Source organism: Talpa occidentalis, unplaced genomic scaffold (genome assembly GCF_014898055.3).
Source record: "Talpa occidentalis isolate TD23 unplaced genomic scaffold, MPIMG_talOcc4v2.1 talOcc4.10, whole genome shotgun sequence".
NCBI lineage: Eukaryota > Metazoa > Chordata > Mammalia > Eulipotyphla > Talpidae > Talpa > Talpa occidentalis.
In genome coordinates, this window is record NW_023600993.1 from 99,563,679 (window position 1) to 99,579,911 (window position 16,233).

Here is a 16,233-nt window from a genome sequence, read left to right on the forward strand (position 1 = left end):
CTCCTGTGAAAGTTTGATTGGCAGTTTCCTGCCTGTTGGGTACAAGACCCAGAAAGGGAAAGACGGGCAGGTAGGACCCTGTTGAGGGGGAGACAGTTTCCTGGCAATACTGTAGCTGATACACTCCTGGGAGGGGAGATGCTTCTGGCTGAGCTCCTTTGGTTTACTGGGTCAAGGAGAAGAGAGAGGAAAGGAAATTCTGGCTATGCGGCCCCCCTCATGGCAGATTTCAGCCTGAAGCCCCTTGCTGCAGGCCACGAGGGACACGGCTGGCATCTCAGTTCCTGACCTGCCTCTGCGATCCTGTGTGCTGTGTGGTCCAGGGTGCCCGGTGCACCTTCTCTGTGCCTTGGTTTTCTGGGCTGTGGTTGTCTCGGGGAGTCCTCACCCCCTTGTCTGCTGAGTTTCCCGGCCCCCGCAGACCCCCTGACCTGGCCCCCTTGCCTGTGTGGAGGCTGAGGCCAGGGCTCAGGGCCAGGGCCGCGCACCTTGACAACCCGCCCACGCTGGGCACAAAGGCCCATTGTTTGGGCCCACGTTGGCGGGGAAGCGGGCGGGGAGCTGCCGCCTTTCACCCAACCCGCTTGTGGTCGGCGGGGACTGAGGAGCATTCACAGAGGCCCCCGCCCCCTGACCAGGCACCCGGCCAGGCCGCCTCCCGGGCAGGCACCCTTGCCAAGCCGGGCCAGCTCCTACCTTGAGTTGGGCCTCAGTTTCCCTGCTAAGCAAAGGGAAGCAGAACAGCTCCTGCAAAGAGGCCAGAGCTTGCTGCTTGGCAGGGCTCCTTGAGACTCGAGGGGCTGTGGCCTCCTCTGGCTCACAGAAGCCGCCAGGGCCTTGGGGCCTGACAGACCTGGGTTTATGGGTGACTATAGGTGTGTCTGTTCACCTCCATGAGACTCAGTTTCCCCATCTGCATAGGGAGTCTTGGAATCCACAACCCTGAGGGTAAAATGAAGGAAACGGGGCTGCCAGGCAGCATGCCTTTGGTTATTCATTGGCTCAGAAGTGCATGCTGGTGTCATCCGTGTACAGGACTGGCTACAGAATTTGAGGGGGCCAAGTGCAAATGTGAATGCAGTGCCCCTTGTTCAAAAGCAAGATGGCACCTGCATTAACACAAACGTGGGAGCTGAGTGTGGGGCCTGGAGTGATAGCCGGGGTCACACGCCCTCGAAGCCCACCGCGTCTGTGCACCCGTGCTTTTCTAGACACCAGACCCCGCTGATGGAGCAGAGGAAAGCCGCTGTCTTTGGGGCGATGACAGTCTGCTGTCAGCACCGAGGGACCTAGGACTCCCTTGGGGTTGCCTGGTCGATCTTTCTGAAGCCAGGTGCCCCTAGGACTGCTGACCAGACTCTGCAGGTGAGCTGGGCCACCTGAACTTCCCTACAAGTCTGCAGTGTCAGTGACCCCACGTGGGGCTGGCACTGTAATAATAATGGCTGACACTCAGTGAGTGTAGACTGCGCTGGGGCTGACCCTGCTGCTCTGCCTCATCAACTCAGAGCATCTTTGTAACAGTCTTACAAGGAGACAGGCTGTCTGGCTACCCCCATACAGATGGAGAAACTGAAGCTCAAGCTAGTGACTGGCAGAGTGAATGGATTTAAACCCAGCTACCTGGCACCAGAGCCTTAATCTCCCCATCCTGCCCTCTGCCAAGGGGGGCAGTGGTGAGCCAGGTGGTGAGTGCCTGGGACGGACGCCTTCCTAGGGTTTGAGGCAGGGAAGGGCGCGGGTGTGCTGGTGGCCCGCCAGCTGCCACCTGGGTTGGCCGTGCTCTGTGGCCCTGAGTCACAGCCCTGTGTCCCGGGAAGCTGGCGCTGCCCCCCGGCACCATGGGGCTTGAGTCACAACAGAGCACACCCTGCCACCCTGCCTGCCTGGGCCTGGGGTCAGGCAGGCTCTCAGAGTGAGTCCCTGGACAGAAACTCACATTTCCTCCCACTTTCTGCAGCTGAAGGGGCACCTGTTTGTACCACCAGGAGAACATTTATGCCTCTTTTCATGGAACCCAAACCACCTTTCCAAGCCACCCTAGGATGGTGAGTTACTGAGCTCCCTGTTACTGGGAGTATTCAAGGTGGACTAGTCTGTCAGTGGCATTGAGGACTGTTCCTGCATCAGGCGGGCCTGGTGCTAGAGTATGTGACTTCCAAAGCCCTAGATTTGATTCACAAACTTATTTTTGAATAGCTGTTGTGAGCAAATAACACATAGTTGGAAAGGTACAAAGTATATGGAGTGAAAAGCAAATATCCACCTTTTTCGATCCTTAGCCGCCGATGGTCCTTCCCCAGAAGCAGCCACTATTAACTGATTTCCCCCAGCACAGATAAATATATAAATTGTCCCTCTTCCCCCACTTCATCCATACCAAGGCAGCCAACATGTTCATATCCCATTCGGTCCCTCCTTTTATTATTACAATTTTTGGGCAACTGATCTTGGTGACTGCTCCAGGTCCCCAGAGCGCTTCCTTCCTCTGACCTTGTCACACGCCCGTCTCCCCTTCGGGATCATCCATAACACATTGGATTGAAGGGCTGTTCAATCCTGAATTCTCCATTTTGGTATCTGTACTGAACTTGGCTCTGGTGGTGGCCTGAGAACATTTTCAAAGTTTGGTGGAAAACTATAAGCTCTTCTTACTCTGGGGATTTTGGGGGTCTGTGCTAGGATGAAACTATACAACACATGAGAGAGAGAGAGGACACAGACCTTTTGCCTACACCCCTTCATGCCAGCCACTGGTGTTCCAGTGGTGGTGAGCCCCATGGGTACCGACTCGCCTACATACACATAGTGTGGCCAGGCTGTGGGAGGAGGCGTCCATGTGCAGTGCCAGAAGAGAGAATGTGTGTGTGTGTGTGTGTGTGTGTGTGTGTGTGTGTGTGTAGGGGGTCAGGGATTTAGGTGGGACTTTAAGAAATACATAGGAGTTCATATGAGAAGTATGACGGTGGGACTGCCAGGCAGGCAGAAGAAACAGCATGAAGACTGAAACTACTCGGTGGACACAGAAATGAGTTTCCATTTATAGCGCTCCTACTATGTGCCAGATTCCTTACCAATTGTTTTACAGTCATTCCTGCAGTTAAACTCACCATGGTGCCTCTCTATTGTCACCCCCATTTTACAGATGAATAAACTGAGATGCAAAGGAGCACAATAGCCTCCTCATTGCCATACAGCTACGAATACAGAGCCTGGCATTTTGAGCTCCCAGATGTGCTAATATTCCTCCAGGGTGGAAGGGAGAGCTGGTGAAGCCCCAGATGTCAGATCTCAACCTTCTGCTCTTGCCAGCTCAGGTCCTGTGCCTGTCCAGAGGTTTTCAGTGGTTCCCCAGGGTCCGGGACTCTAGCCTGACCACCCTCTGTGACTTTGGCCAGTGTGGGCACCATGGGCAGCACCAGGCTTTTCCAGGTCTGGCCAGATGTGCTGGGTGTTGCAGGCCATCCCTAATTGCTGGGGGTGCTGGGGACATGAACTACAATTATGGGGAAAGGGAGTAATTGAGGGGTCTCCCGCTCGGGCCCATCCATCTAAATGAGTTTCGAATGTGGCTGGAGATGGGATTGTCCCTTCAGGCACCTCCAGGCTCCGGAAACTAGCCCTGGCTGACACTTTGGAGCACCCTCTAGGTGCCCAGGTGGAAAGAGTGTGCGCAGACCCTGGTCCCAGAGACTGTCCCCTGTGTGCCCCTGGGCTTAGGGCTCTTTGAATACTACTCACCCTGCAACGTGAAATTCATCATCCCATTCTGCAGATGAGAAACTGGAGGTTCAGAGAGGTGCAGTGACTTGTCTCAACCTCCCCAGAGAGCCAGGGGTAGAACCGGCACACGAATCCAGACCCTGAGCTTGGCTCTTCCTCACTCCACCTCCCGCTCCCACCCTGGGCAGGGCCTTTATCTCTCTCACCGGACCTTCAGGAAAGGGGCGGCGCGAGCCTGTTGCCCAGGGGTGCCTAATGTGCCCCCCAGGGACTAGGGGTCAGTGGGGGACCTGGAGACTCCAGTGCTGCGGCCCACCCAGCATCATGACACGGGTCCCTCGTTTCCTCCTCATTCTCCCACAAGTGAGAGAATAATAGTCGGTTCGAGTGTCAGGCCTGCCCTGCTGCCTGCGGGGAGACTGGTTGAGCAGGTCTGGGGGAGGGACAGGGGAGGAAATTATTAATAATTGCACAGCAGCCTGCCCTGCTGCAGCCTTGAGATGGGTGACTTGTGTGCGTCTTCAGAGGTGTGGGGCTGGAGGTGCTGATCCTCTGGCCCCTACCCTGGAGCAGGGGGCAGCCTGGGGGTCAGCTACAGCTTCTCAGGGGCCTGTATTGGGTGGAGGAGGGGAGGGGGACACAGAATCAGCCTCCCCAGTTGAGACCATTTTGGCCTCCCTGCCTCCCATCAAGCCAGGTAAGGAGGGATCTGCCAACTTCAAGCGGAGGATGGAGAGAGCCTACTACTTGCTTTTAGGAGGCAGCTCAAGGTGTGTCCAATTTAGTTCTTGCAACAACCAGGTGAGGCTGGCATTGCTGTTATCTCCAGTTGACAGTTGGGGAAACTGAGGCACAGAGGGCTTAAGTCAGATTTGAACTTGGGATGTCTGGTTGCAGCTGGCCTGCTCTTGCTGGCCTCCCCACAGTCTGCTGGGGGTCGTGGGGTCCCTGTTCCAGGGGAAAGGTCCCCTTGCCATCAGCACAACAGCCTGAAGCTGCTCCGAGCCTCAGTTTCCTCCTCTGAAGAATGGGGACATTCCCTCCAACGGGGCAGGGTGGCCAGCAAGGGCGGAGGGAAAGGTGAAGGGCAGGCCTGCCGTCTGCCACCTCTCCCCCTCCCACGTAGTCTCCAGGCCCGTCCCTCGCAGACACCCCTTCTTCCCTCCCCCGCCGGTGTCCACAGCATGGTCCGCCCAAGGCCACAGCCACCGGCAGCTTCCCACTGGGTCTTCCACGACCCTCGAGTGCTCACAGCTGGCTTCCTGGCTAGACCCCGGGAGATTCACTCTGAAGCCTCCTGCGAGTGCTCAGTTTGCGCATTAGCAGGAAAGTGACCCGGATGGTGGAACTGGAGCAGTTTCGGGGAATGGATAGTGGGAATTCTGGGAGCCAAAAGTGAACCTCTGGCCTTGGGGCTGGCTGCCTGCTATGGTAGAGGCACGCCCCCATCGCGTGCCACCAGCCCCAGGACTGGCTGCGTCTGTGGGGGACCTCCGGGGCGTCCCTCCCGGGCCTACCCCAATGGGCTGATAAGACCCAGCCTAGGAGGAGGAGGCAGCGGCCATAATTACAGGCCTTGGTGGTGGGGCAGGCGAGTCATAAGGTGGGGGTGACTCAGAGGATTGCTCCATGGGCAGGGCGGGGGTGGGGGCCATCCGTCTACCCCTCACCCAGGTGGCCTGAGGAGGGCCTGGGCATCCTGGGGAGTCCCTATAGGGTCATGGGGTGTGGCCCAGCTTGGGTCTCACCCCTGGGCCTGTGACCTAGGCCCCTGTGCCACTTGGCATCCTTGGGGCTTGGCCTCGTGTCAGCCCTGGGACCGGCTGGGGTTTTCCCTCGCCGAGGTCCAGGCATCAGTTCTGGGAAGTGGGAATCAGGGCTCCGGGGTACTAATGGCAGGGTCCTGAGACTGCAGCAGGCGTGGCCGTGCAGGACCCCCAGCTGTGGGATGGGCCCCTGCCTGGGAATCCCAGATGATCCACAGAGAGGCCACCTCAGACACGAGTGCACTCCAAGATCCAGCGGACCATGGGTTCTAGGACCCAGTATTTCCAGGTTCCTGGGTTCCTGGACTAGTAGATTTGTAGAATTAAGATTTATAAGCTCAAGGACTGGGTTGCAATTGCTTCCAGAGAATTCATGCATTTATGGAGTGAGAGATTGAAAAAAATATATCAGAGCAGCGGAAGAGTTGAGGGTGAATGACCTTGGTGTCTTCAGTTTGCTCCATGTGGGTCAGAGAGAGTCAAGACCATAAGAGCATAAATATTCCTTTCTGCTTCTTTCTGGCGAGAGGGAAACGCACGGAGCAGAAAGTGGACACCTGGGGAGACGAGCTCTTCCTCGCGTGGTCTTTTTGGGCTTTCTATGGGTCTGCAGTTCGCCAACGTAAAAAGTAGCACTTTTGGGGAAAAGTAAAGTAGAAAATGAAACGTAAACACAAACCGCAGGGGAACAGATGGCACACCTCCGGGGCCGCAGCCTTACGACGTTCTAATCTCTGCATCTGCTCGTCTTGTGCGCTGGCTGTTTTTATTGACACACTTACGCCGAGCACCTACCGTGCGCTGTTCTAAGGACTGTGCAAACACAAACTCTCTTCATTCTCCAGCAGCCCTGTGTGGGGGTGAGCGCCGGTACACATTTCACCGGTGTGGAAACCGAGGCACAGGAAGGGGGAGAACTTCTTGAGTTGTGCTCAGGGTGTCTTTGGGCGCCGGCTGCGGGCCAGGTGCAGTGTGGACTCTGACACCGCCGCGAGAGGGATGGAGGTGTCCCTGCCCCGGGGCACTGGCCGGGGAGAAAAAAAAAAATAAACAAATGAGTAAGATTGTCGTAAGTGCAGGAGGGAAGGAGGCCTGCTGCCTTGATGGGGTCGGGTGGGGGGGGGTGGCGCTGGCCTGGAGTGAGCAGGAGGGAGGGCCCTTCCAGGAGGTGGTACCTGCGCTGAGGCCTCAGGGTGAGACGGCAGCTCACCAGGTAAAACGCCTACCCTTTGCCCAGGCTGTGCCTTCTGCCTGGAGGGCCCTTCCCTCCGCCTCTCTGTGCCAAACTCCTACCTGGTGTTCCAGGGCAGGCACCTTCTCTAGGGGTGAGAGGTGGACTGGGGGGCTTTCCTGACCTGAGGGGGATACTGTCCTCCTCTCTGTCCTCTCTCCGCCCTGTTCCCGAAGCAGACCTTAAAAATGGGGAGCCTCCATTTGAATCTGCCATCCACTGTGCTGGGGTCTCACTCAACCCAGAGTGGGAGACACAGTCATCTCCTGGAAAGGAGGTGGAGGCCCAGAGAGGCTAAGAGACTTCCCCAAGAACACACAGCTGGCAAGTATTCAAGGAGGACCCGAGTTAGGGTTCACAGGCTGCCTTTGGGTTATTTCTGACCTTCCCGTTGCCCTGGCCACCCTGGGAGCCTTGCAAAGGCAGGCACTGATTGCCGGAGTTACCTCTGTGCCCAGCATCACCCAGCTCTTGGGCTCCTTGGAGGAGGCTGGTGGAATGATTTGATGCAGGTCAGACTGAGAGCATGAAACTAGGCAGGGGCTAGGCCAGGGCCCTAGGGGTCAGCTCTACCCCCTAGTGAAGGTGGGCGAGGACCTGGGCCCCTGGGCTCCCATTGGGACCTCTGCCTGAGGCCAACCCCTGTGCCCAGTGAACCTGGGGACCCACGGCCCTCAGCACTTCCTTCTGGACTGGCCCAGGCTCTGCTCCCCAAGCTGGCTCCTGGCACAAGGCCAGGTGGCCTGCACGCCCTGCTCCCATCTTGGCCCCAGGGGCTCCACCAGGCGGTGGGGACAGGGAGGTGTTTAGGAAGTTCTGCCTTAGACAAAGGGGGTATGCATAGGGGGCATGGCTCAGCTCCCCCCCCAGGATCTCACTCACCAGGAAACCTAGTGGGGTGGAAGGAACCCAAACACTGGAGGCCCCAGACTGGATGAAAACTGCTGTGTCCATCGAGATCTGAGGTCCAGGAGCCTTGTTCTTCTCATCTGCAAAATGGAGGCCACCCCATCGCAGCCCCAGGATGAGACAACAGCACAGGCACCCAGTGAACACTGTTCTCCCTGCAGGCAGGCCCGGCCGGGAGTTTCCAGGATTCTAGTCCATTCATGTATTCAGTTCATAGTATTCGTTGGAACCCTGTTATGTGTCACACCCTGGGCAAGATGTTGGGGGTCACGCCACAGAACAAAACAGACAAGATCTTGCCTTCGGACAGAGAGTCATGGAACTGGTAAACAGACGCCTCCTTTCAGATGGTGACAGAGGCTTAGAGGGAAAGCAGGGAGGTGTGATGGAGCGAGAACAAGGACTTCTTCAAGTAGGGTGGCGGGAGAGGGCCTTGCCGAGAAGAGATGTGACCTCAGAGCAGTGCTGAGCAGCACAGGCAAAGGCCCTGAGGTGGGAACAAGTGAGGTGGGCTCAAAGAACAGCCGGGAGCCGCTGTGGCTGGAGCCGATGAGGAGCGGGAGAGGGTTGGAAGGCAGGGGTGAGGAATTCATTCCCACGGTGATTATTATAAACAGACACCAACTTAGGAGTAGCTACGAGCAACAAAGTGCAAACTCATGGTGATTCACTTCCAGCATGGAGCTCGGGCGCTTTGGATCAGGCATCTCACAGAAAAGCACCTGCCCTCCCCGGCCCCGCAGCCCATCTTCTGTAAAGAAGCACAGCGCCGGCCACACGAGTGTTACGGGCCTGTGCGGCGGTAGCCTGGCCTGGAAGGGCTCCTGGGTGCGCATGTGACCCTGTTCTCTGGACCTGACTTCTTGTTGGGAGAGCAAGGTGAGCTGGGGGAGCAGCACCTCACCAGCCTTGGTTTCAACAGCAGCCTGAGGAAGATGAGCTGGTCCCTGACCCTCAGATGAGGAACCTGAGGTCCAGACGAGGGGAAGTGAGTGGCCAAAGGTGACACCATGAGTCAGAGGCAGAGGCAAGACTTGAATCTAGGCCTCCTGACGTCCACCCGAGTCTTTCTGAGAAATGGGTGCTTGCCGCATGCTTCCCCTTTGCTCTTTCCTCCCAGACGGTCGGTTGTCCTCGGGGCCAGGGAGGAGACCTGGGCCAGGGCAGGGGGCCTGGGGTTTGGGGACACGGCTCAGCCTTCCTGGGAGTGTCTCCTCAGACACCCTTGGCATTTGAAGCCGCAGAATTCTCTGTTGGGGAGGGAGTGCTGCTGGGAACCTCGGACCACTTCTCAGAGGAGCCCCTGCCTGGAAACTGGGACCCAGGGGTGTCTCCCCTCTCACAGAACTGGAAAGGGAAGGAAGGAGTTGAACCCCGCAGAGATTCCTGGGGGGGGGGGGTTTAAGCTGGATGTCGAGAAGACAGCACGGATCACCTGGGAACCACCCCCATGTCAGTGTCAGGAAAGTTGGTCCCGGGGGCTCGAGAACAGTTCCCACACAGAGCCGGGCCGCTCCCCCCACTGGAGCGGAGCCTGGGGCTGGAACCTAGAGTTGGGGGCGGGATGGTGAGGAGTCTGGCTGGAAGATGCCTCAGCCAGGTTTGGAAAAGGCCTCCCATGAAAAGCATATTGGATACATGGTCTCGTGTGTAAGAACACATGTCGTTTTGAGAACCATTGTAGATTTACAGAGAAATCCCAGAGGATCACATCCTAGGCCTTGTCTCCCGTGGTTACCACCCCAAGATCAGGGCGGCCATTTTCTAACCACGAGCTACCAATGTAGACACACTATTCGTACCACAGCACCCGGTTGATTCAGGTTCCTGGGTTTTTATTAAGGTCCCTTTCCTGCTCCAGCCTCTGGTCCAGGATTCCACACACACTTAGCTGCCACATCCCTTTAGGCTCCTTGTGGCTGTGAAGCTCTTAAGGCGTTTCCAGAACTTCACCAGGGTTGAGGAGGACGGTCAGGCTTTTGTAGGATGCCCCTGTTTTCCTCGTGGTTAGGCCGGGTTGCAGGTTGGGGGAGGGAGTTCTCAGAAGCAAAGTGACAGCGCCCTCACGTCATCACGTCACGTCAAGGGCACACGCTAGCATTCCGAGTTATCTCTGTGGAGATTGACCTTGATCAGTTGACTGGGAGGTATTTGCCAGTTTCTCCCATGTAAAATTAGTTTTTTTTTCCCCCTCGCCCTCTGTCCTCTTTGGAAGAAAGTCAGCCTGTCTCCCCTGCCCCTGGACGTCAAGGTGTGCGTCTTCCTTCCGGTGGAGTAGCTACGCCAGTAATTTTGAGTTCTACACGGACAATTGTCTGTTCTTCCCAATTCATTTATTTTTTGTTTATTGATTCACTTGATAATGCTTGTAGCAATATGGACTCATGGGTATTTATTTTATTTATATTCTGGGTTATAATTTCATACTTTGGCCCTTGGTTGTTCTTCTGGTGGCTCCCTTGTTCCACCTCCCAGTAATGCAGGGTTTTCTCCCTTTCGTACCCCCCCACCGCCCCCAGCACTTTCTTACACTCTTACCTTTCTCCACAAAATGCTCCAGGCCCACCGTGTATGTCCCCTGGCCTGGCCCAGTCTTGGGATCTGCTATTTCTCCACAGAGCCCTGGGTCTGTTTATCAGAGAATGGTATTAGAAACCAAGATCTGGGTCTAGGGTGTGCCCATGTCTATTGGGGTGTCATTTCTTATGGGTCTTCTCAGCTGGTGGAGAAAAGGAAAATAGGTCTCTGTATGTGCAGACCAACCCACGTCCATGCAAATCTCTGTAAGTATTTTTGTATGTAATCATCTGTATCTTTATTTAGTAAAATGAGTTCCTACTGATAGCTCCAGAATTCATTATGTTTTATAATGTGATTTGAAGTAGAGGTGTGTCATTATATTGATAACCATAATTATACTACCGCTTCCTGAGTGCTTATTATGTGTTGAGCACTTTCTAAGTGTTTAACTCTCATTGTCTCCTCTAAGCTGCAAGGTAGCCCCAGACCCTGGTTACTCCCCGTAACATCGTTTTACAGATGAGGAAACGGAGGCGCAGAGGGATGAAGTGTCTTGCCCAAATTCTGCCAGCTAGTGAATGGAGGGGTTGGTTTCAAACCCAGGTCCATCACTTCAAACCTTCGAATACGTTACATCTTGCATTAAATGAGTTTACATACAAAGAAAAAAAAATCTGCGGACAGTTGACCGGTGGATGTCGTATTATATTTCAAAGACACTGAAGTGTCACGATTTCCTTTGAAGGCACACATTTGGGTTTTGAATCTCGTGTTCTGTTCGAGGTTCTGTTTTCTCTAATGATGCACAGATGAAAGAGCTCCTGCGTGTGCTGGTCCAGCCTACCAGCCACCATGCCGGGCCGCTCTCAGGTGGCCCATGGAAAATTTGCAGGGACACAGCCCTTCTGGAAACAACCCTGGCAGTGCAGATCCCAGAGGGCCAAAGGGGATGGAAAAGAAGTGTAGGAGGAGGGAGGGGCCGCAGCCCTGGTGCTCTGACCCCCAGGTGTGAATGGTGTGAATCTGGTTTAACCTGCTGGGCTTCTCTGGGGAGTCTTGGACAGGAGCCTGCCCTGACCCCCAGTGTGACCCGAGGGCCCCTCCTACCTTTCTTCCTTTCCGGCAGGCCCCACCCTCCTCAGGCCTAAGGCCAGCCTATTTCTACCTCCTCCAGGAAGTCTTCTCTGCCTGTCCCATCCCCAAAAGCCAAAACCTTGGCCAAGGGTCTCAAACTAGGTCTGCTCAGATGTGCTTGCTTTAGTCCGAAGTGTTCTCTCAAATTTTGATTTGGTGGCTAGCACTGAAGACCCAAAATGTTGTCTCCAGCTGCTCTTACATATGCTGAGAGCCTGGCAGCCCTAGGCTTGGGATCACCCCACCTGTTCAGCCCCATGCTGGGCACACAGTAGGTGCTTGGTCACTGTACACAGCATGAAAGGGCCAGACACCTGTGCTTGGAGCCCTGCCTTTGGAGGTAAATGGGATGATTTTCCAGTGCCAGCCCTTTCCTGCCTGTGGACCCGGGAAAAATGTTTCTTCTCACTCAGCTTCAGTTTCCTCATCTGGAAAATGGGCTCAAGATAAAGCCTGCCTCATGGGATTGTGAGGAGGAAATGAACCATCGGGGCTAGGCTGAGAACAGGAAAGCATTTAGAGAGTCTCTCTTGTTTTTCCCACCTTGGTACCTGATGACCCCACTCTCTGTAAGTTCATTCCACAAATGCCTACTGGGTGCCAGACAGACGTAAGACCAGTCACTGCCCTCTTGAGAATTCCTCTTCCCCATCTAGCTGAGGGGAGAGATGTTTCATTCATGTCTGCATTTACTCACTCATTTGACAAAGATTTCTTGAACACCTACTGTGTGCCTGGAGTTGTTTGGAACGCTCAGGACACAGCAGTAAACAAAACCATCATGAAACTGACAGTCTCTGCCATCAGGAAACTGACAGTCTATGGTGACAGAGACAACAGACCACGATTAGTGTCAGGCCCACTAGTTCTGTGAGGAGGTATCGCAGGCATGCCGAGGGGCTGCTGCTTAGTCTGAGGAGCCTCTCTCTGAGCAGGCGGGGGGCCAGTCATGTAGGGATTTTCTGAGAGAAGAGCATTTCAAACTGAAAGAACAGCAAGTGCAAAGGCCCTGAGGCAGGGATGGGCCTGGAGTGTTTGAGGGGCTGTGAGAAGGCCAGCAGGGCTGGAGAGGGTGAGTCACATGTTTCCGTCGCGATCGCATCCCGCTGCTCCCTCTCTCCTCCCTTCCTGCCCTCCTCCTCTTCATTTTGTAATCCAAATACATGACAATTTATAAAAATAGGAATAATATCTGGGAAGCCCTGGGCACGTTGTTGGCCTGCAGGAGCAGCGATGTCTATTATTATCATTTCTTCTTCTCATTCCTGGTAGCGATGAATCACTTTCTTCTGGCGTTTCCTAAAGAGGCTGTGGACCCTTGGGGCCCTTGTTCCACTGTGGAGAGTCTTTTTTTTTCTCCCCCTCTCCAGCTTTATTGAGATATGATTGACATCTGACATGGGGTACATGGGAGGTGTAAGTGCACTTATCTAAAGGCAAAACGATTGCCACCTTCACATCCCTGCACCCCAGGGAAGGCCTTTCTCCTACCCCGTCCTTCCGAGGGTGGGCAGTGTGGGGTGGTGGGTGGGGTGGGTGTGTATGTGTCTGTGGCAGCGGGAGGATGCCTCTTCCTCCTTCCCTCCCTGACCTTCCCCTTCCCCTTCCCCTCTCTTTTCCGTCTGCAAACTCTTCAGCAGAAGGAAACACAAGATTCTGGAAGTCTTGTTTCTGGGCCACTGAGGATGTGTGAGTTCTGTGGTGCTTGTGATATAGGCAGGCCAGGCAGCAGCTCATTGGGTCAGAGACCGGGTGGGGGGTAGTTCATGGGGAGCTGGTGAGAGTCTTGAAGTAGGGCCCTGGTCCCCCCGAGCCCCTGCTGTCTCCAGAATGTGCTTCAGGGCTTTTCCATGCCTCCTGCCCTCTCTGGTCCAGCCCTGACCATCGGGGTCCCAGACCCCCTCAGCGGGTTCTCAGCAGCAGCCAGAGCCCCTTAGAACTGAGCCATACTCCCCCCTCCCCTGCTCAGTGCCCCCCCGGGCTTATCTCCTTCAGAGGAGGACCCATATCTGAGGTGATTGGGCCCCATCACCTCATGGAACTCAGCTCCTGCCTGGACTCCGGGGCACTGGCTTCCAGCTTTGTGAAGGGCTCTCTCTCTAGCTTTGACTGCTGCACCCTCCCTCTGCAGCCATTTCTCCCTCCTTTCATGGGGTCACCTGGCACCCTGCCCTGCCCACCTGTGTCCTGTGACGCCCGCTAAGGTCACCCCTCTCTAAGTCCTTTGTCACTTTGGAGACAAAGGAGACACATCTGTGGTCTGCTCACAGAAAAACACTGTGCCCCCTTCAAGTGCAACCCCCAGGAGGCACGTGGGGTTTGGGGCTGTGCCCCAGTCTCTGGAACAGTGTCTCAGCCATGAGTATGCAGTCGGTGCTCAATACACACTTGGTGACTGGGTCAGCATACGTGCTGTAAAGTCAGGTCTTAGAAACTTGAAAAGTTCCAGTGTGGAGAGTTGGAGGCCAGGGGCACAGAGCCTGGGGGCTCGGGACCTGCCCCAGCTGCGCCTGGCTCTGTGTCTGCCTCTCCTGCTCGCTCTCTCTTAGTTTCGTCTCTCCATCTCGGCCTCTGTGGGCCTCTGTCTCATTCTCCTCTTACTGCTCTCCCCTTCGCTCTGTCTTTCTTTCTGTGTGTTTCCTCTCTCTCTCCTGCTGCCTCTTCTCTCCCTCTGCTCCACTGGCCCCGTCTCCTTTCTGTTTATTTGTCCCCTGTCTCTTTCTGGCCTCTGTGCTCCCTCTTTCTCTGTCCTCCTCTCTGCCACCCCCCACGCCGGCCCTCCCAGCCTCCATGGGCAGCAGCCCAGCTCCTGCTATAGAAACTGCCCACTTAGGGGCCCTCTCCAAGTGTGACAAAGTGTCGGGGGGTGTCCTTCGAGGAACAGGGAGGGCACCGGAGACCTTGGCGCTGGGCAGGGAAGCTCTCGGGCCACCTTCTCTTGGCGGCTGCTCTTCAAAGGCCATAGAACCTCCCTGCTCTCTGGTCTTGCTTTCATTTCTCTTCAGAGAATAACAATTTCTGAGACTTCCTTTATTTTGTTTCCAAATCTGCTTATTACTTTGTTGCCTTGCTCAGAGTGGCAAAGCTCAGAGAAGTTTCTGGGTGGGGGAACTTCACCAACACAGCAGCCATGGCAGCAGGAGCAAGCCTGCCAGGAGCCGACCACGTGCGGGGCTGGCCTGGGCGTGATCCCTGGCTGAGGCCACCCTCTGTCCTGGGCTCTTTCTGTCTGGCCTCCTTTCAGAAGCTTGAACCCAGCAGGCTGCCTCTAGTCTCAGGGCCTGAGTAGGTGCTGTTCCCTCTGTTTGGAAAGCTCTTCCTTCTATCCCTGGCCTTGTTAAACTCCTGCTTATTCTTGTGATTCTAATTCAAAAGAGCAGCTCCTCCAGGAAGCTCCTCCTGGTGATATCTCCCACAAGTCAGTCGCCCTGTTAACTATTTTCTATCGCTTTACTGCAATTGTAATTATTTATTTGCTCTCAGCTCTCCACACCCCCAGCCCCCCAGGCCAGGACTCCCGGACCACCCCATCATCTGAGCTTAGGTCTTCCCTGGAGGGAAGCTCTAGGCCCATGAGTCAGCAAAGTTTTCCTTCCCCTCTTGTCACTTTCTCTGGGGAGGTTAGGAATGGGCTTACTCTAGGGGGACTAAGCGCAGGGGTGCATGGATGCAGGGGAGGTGTGCTGGGCTTCTCCTGGATCAGCCAGGACCATCTCTGAGACAGCCCTCCCTGCCTGAGCCATCAAGGACGAGCTCTCCTGCCCCTCCCTCACCAACCCGGAGAAGCCAGAGGGAACTTTGGAAAACCCAAATCCGACTCCCAGTCTGCCTTGCTCCACACCCTTCTCTGACTCCCTGTTACTCCCAGAATAAAGCCCAGCCATCTCAGCTGCCCACCAGCCCCCGTAGCCTCATCTTGCCTATTTCCCTTCATGCCACCCACTCCTTGTAGTCACCTGCCTCTTGGTCTTTGCACTTGCTGTTCCTTCAGCTCTGAATACTGCTCCCCCAAATGGGTGAAAACTTCAGGGTTCCCTCCTGCATGTCCTGCAGGTCTTTGCCCAAGTGTCACCTTTCCAGTAAGGCCTTCTCTGACTGCCTGTCTAGACATCTCTCCTCTTCTCCACCCCTTCTCCCGCTTCCCTCCTGTTTCTCCCTAACCTTGACACCTGGCAATAGGTCACGATAGGTTCCTGATTCACCTTGTCTCTCCTCTGTCCCCCCACCAGAATGTCAGCTCCCTCAGGGCAGATTCCTTGGTGGGTCTTGGCACCTGCATCCCCAGCAGGGAGGGGGCCCAGGACTGCATGGCTTTGGGGTCAGATGGACCTGGCTCGGGGTTCCTTGCTGTCACCTCCCTGGGCCTTAGTTTTCTCATCTGCAAACTGGGAGAGAAATAGGATTGGAGTAAAGGCAAAATAAAACCCTGTATATGAAGCCCCTGGTGCCTACGTGTGTCTCAAGAGAAAAAGGAGCCAAAATGAAAACTCATTCACTGTTTGGGGAAACGGGCGACTTCTCCCCGACCTGTCCACACTGTGGGGTGAGGCGGAGTGGCTTGGCTCCTGCTGGCCCAGGGGCCTTGGGGGCTCCTTGTTTGCTTGTTTTAAGCATTCTTTCAAACATTCATTTTTTTCCTCTAGATTTTATTTTTAATTGACCCATTACAAGGTAAAACAGAGGGCAGAGAGTCTTCTTCCTTTGTCAGATAAAGGGGAAGATCATCGCTGTATTTTGTAGTTTTCAAAATGGCGGGGCATAGAAGGGACCATTTTAAATAATCACTTATGAATTCATTCACTATTTTAAAGCTTACAAGTCAGTGACGTTCAGTACGTTCACAGTGTGCAACCAGCCCCTCCCTCTCGTTCCAAAACATTTTCCTCACCCCCAAAGGAGACCGGGTACCCATCAAACAAGTCACTCGCCCGCCTCCCTCAGCCCCGGGGC